Source organism: Setaria italica, chromosome IV (genome assembly GCF_000263155.2).
Source record: "Setaria italica strain Yugu1 chromosome IV, Setaria_italica_v2.0, whole genome shotgun sequence".
NCBI lineage: Eukaryota > Viridiplantae > Streptophyta > Magnoliopsida > Poales > Poaceae > Setaria > Setaria italica.
Genome location: NC_028453.1, coordinates 472,142 through 476,298, shown reverse-complemented (window position 1 = coordinate 476,298; position 4,157 = coordinate 472,142).

The window sequence follows — 4,157 nt, the reverse complement described above, 5'->3', positions numbered from 1 at the left end:
TATATGTGGTGCCAGCGCATCGATGGACCAACAAGCCAACGACCAAAAGGTGATGGCATGATGCATCTGTGTACACGCGCTTCGTAGGTCAGCATCTTTTGACGGGGCGGCTCGTCGGAATCGAATGGTTTTGCTTGACGCCTTGACTTGACTGATGACGCGGTTGCAGGGGGAGGCGCAGCGCAGCGGTTTTTGGGGTGCTGATAGGCGCCAGAATGGGAGCGGGGAGCAAGTTGGTTCTTTCCGCACGAAACTGAAATAAAATAAAAATAACTCGTAATGCCTGTTGCCATAGAAGAATTTGGAGCTTCATTGGCCTACCTTTCTCCTTCGCGCTGAAAGTATAGTATGATACGACTTCAGGAGTTGCAACGAAAGTAGGAGCGGAGCATAGTTCGGATCAAAGGGGACCAATGCCCCCCTCTCTAAAAATTTATGGTTCTTATTTTTGAACCAAATTTAAGATTCCTTTAAACAAAAATGCACTTGATTTTATTTAAACATTGCTAGCCCTTTTAGATTTGCAATATATAGGAAATTACTCCAACCTCCAAAACTGAGTGGAAAGAGGCTGAAGCGGTGAAATGTGGTACTGTTTTTTTTGCTACGCATCGAGGTACGTGTGTCAAAAATAAATACTATAACTATTCTCGTGTTCGTGCTCTTGTTCTCTCTTGCTGATTGAGTCTCATCGGAGCAGAACTTGTCAGTATATTTATAAGCATATTCGAAATACCGGCCAACAAGTCTTAGTGTTGACAAAAATCATCACAGCCACCTCCCTATCGTCGGACACGTTCTGTGAATGCGAGTATCCAATATCCATATTAGACCGATGACTCGCATTGGAATGGGTAGATTCCATCATGGAAAACCTAGAAGTGGTGACAACAAAACATTGCACCACCTCAACGTATATTGATGTAGAAGGGGATCAAACAAATGGAAGAAAACGAAAGGCAAAAACAAGGAGAAAAGCAGTGCTATGCTCCAAGGACAATTTCCCTAAGCCATTTTGCACGGGCCAAAGTACCAGGCCATCGCCTCTTCTTTTATCTTTGCTATTAGAGCTTCTACAGTGGAGTGTGTGCACTGAAAAATTCGGACGTTGCTTTCCTTCGAAATCTTCCAAGCGATAAGGAGCAGTAGTGCGCAGATCGTCCGCAGCGCCGTACCGTAAAGATTTGCCAATGGCTCTCCATTAGTGTGGCACCTTTCGAAACCGAGCCCAATTGGATATCCAGGAAGCACCCTCCCAATTTGGAACTGTATAGCACACTACCCGTATAGCAAACACATTTGGACGGAAGTACCTAATAATCTTTTTTGAAACGTAAACCCGGCAGATTGCCGAATTTCTATTAATTAATATAGAAGATAGAAACAAAGCCTAAGCTCAAGTATGAAAGAAAAAATTATTGTTGTATGATCATGTCCCCTTCGTGTTGACAATAGCTCCTAGGTGTTCGGCTCCTGCCTGAATCCAGCAGCGGCCTTCCTTTTGATTTTGCTACACAGTTGGTCAAAGTTTGCGTTGGAAAACCCTTGCGTAGGTTCCTTCCAAATTTCCCAGCATACCAATATGACAAGGGACCACAAACCCTTGAGAGGAGCTCTAACTGTGGATTCGGTTGCTAACCACCATTCGCTTACGGATGAAAAGGCTGTCCAATCGCCTCTAGCCGTGATGTGAATGGCCGCCCAATGAAAGATTTTGTCCCAAACTCGGATGCTATATCGGCATTGCATTAGCAAGTGGAGTAGATTCTCGTAGTGAGAGTGATAGAGTACACAGACCTTTTGGTTTGGCCATCCTCGGGTAATAAGCCGGTCCGTTGTCCACAACCTATTCTGGAATGTTAACCAAGAGAAGAATTTACACTTCGGCGGAGCCTAGGTCCGCCAAATAAGTTGCTCCATGGTAGAGGGGGCCGATCCTACGAATTGCGATTTATACGCTGAAGCCGTTGTGTATTCGCCATGCTTAGTTAGGTTCCAGAAAATAGAATCGGGAGCGTCTTGGGTTAGCTGAATCGATCTTGTTCTAGCCCACAACTAAGTGAATTCGAACATTTGCGTGCCCGATGAAATGGCCGCTATGTTTATATCTGATATCCACGCATCGTCTGTTAAAGTATTCTTGACTGATTTGTTCTTGTGTTTTGAGATTTTGTATATCGAAGGTGCTAAAGCTTTCATCATCGTACCTTGTAGCCATGCCAATTCCTAGAATCCAAGGCACCCAATTGAGTCAGTTTGCAAGCTAAGGGCCACACCACCTTGCATTTCCCTCCTACAATTTGGTCAGTGCTCAACCATAGGAAGCATTTTCATCGTTTATCAATTTCTTCGAGGATCCGCTGCTGGAGCATTTAGGGCTGAGAGGTAGTAAATCGGCTATGAGGATAGGACCGCTTTGACTAGGGTCCTTCTGCCTGCCGGGGTGAGAAGCTTGCCAACCCACTTGTTGAGCCTTCCATTCGCTTTGTCGAATAGGGGTTGGAAGTCCACTTTTTTCAATCTGCTGAGTGAGAGAGGCAGGCCAAGATATTTTATTGGGAAGGATGTTCGAGCGGCCGGGAAGGGAGCAAGGAGAGAGTCCAAGTCTATCTCGCTGCATCGGATCGGTACTAGTGAGCAAGGAGAGAGTCCAAGTCTGCGTCAGCCGCCACCCGCCGCCCTGCTCCTGCGCCGGCCGCCGGCCCTCCCTCCCTCTCCCCAGCGCTGGCTTCCGTCGCCGCCCGCCGCCCCTCTCTCCTGCGCCGCCTGTCGTCCCATCCCAAAGGAGCACAAATCCCATCACAAATTCTCGTGGAGCATCTTCTCCCAAATCCCATCACAAATTCTCGTGGAGCATCTTCTCCGCCTTGCCATCGAAGAGGGCCGGAACGTCGCTGCAGCTGGATGGCGCCACGACCGCCGGCTTCTCGATCGACAGCGCTAGGAACGACCCTCGGGGCGCGCGGCTCATGGACAACGCGCTGCGCCGGATCGATGCGGCAGCCTGCTGGAGATAGGCGTACACCCGCCTCTTCGCTAGCTGCACAGCCTGCGCTAACATCTTGCGCCTCCTGCCGCCCCTCCCTCCCTCTCCTGCGCCGCCCGCCACCCCTCCCTTTCTCCTGCGCCGACCGCTGGCGGTCCATCTCCCCAACGCCAGTCTCCGCCATCGCCCCTCCCTCCCTCTCTCCTGTGCGCCCTGCTTCTCCCCAACCAACGGAGCGAGACGGCGTGATGGGGAGCGATGCGGGTCAGCGTGGTCCGCTCGTTTTGGGTGAACCATTCCAATCCGCATCTACAATGAATATTCCTCATAAAGGATAAACCTAAACCATCACATTTCCAACTAAACAGGAATCGACGTGACCCCAAACCTAACACACCCTAACTTTTATTTCACCGCGCAACACGCTGAGCCAGCCGCGCTCGGCAGTCACTTATCGTCGTGGTGTCAGGTGGGCCATGGCGACTCATGCAGTCTGCTTGGGCCCGCACGCCAGTGAGCCAGCGACCTCTTTCGTGAAGGAGTCATTTTTTCAGAAAACTGGTTTGCAAGGGCAAGCCCCGCATCGGGTCGCCTTCACCGTCCGGGCGCGCAACGCTACAAAAGAGGAGTCCGCGGCCGCGGCATCCTATATTCCGCCCGCGACTGACCGGAGCGATGAAAGCAAGCTCCAGTCGCTATTGCGTCCCGTGAAAGGAGGCGGCGACCTCCGCTCCGCTGCTTTCCGGTCTTCAGCCACGCGGCGGCGAGGAAAAACAGAGCACCCGTGTCGTGTCGCGGGCCCTGTCCACGCCCCGCGACCGGCGCTGCGAGTCTACGAGGCCCGTCCCGTCAGGAAATTATTAAGGCCAGCAGTGGGGGCCGGGGGGTGAAGACTTTCTCTCCACCACCACAAGCACCTCTCATGGAGGCCTACACCGATCGATCGATGTTCCTTCGTGAGGTCTAGTTGCCCAACTTTAGGTGTCCAAATTACTTTAGCAACACTATAGCGTTTCGTTTGTATTTTTGAATTATTATCCAAATATTGACTAATTAGGCTTAAAAGATTCGTCTCGCAAAGTACAACAAAAATTGTGCAATTGGTTTTTTTATTTCGTCTACATTCAATACTCCATGCATGTACACGCAAGTTTGATGTGCTGGGGAAATC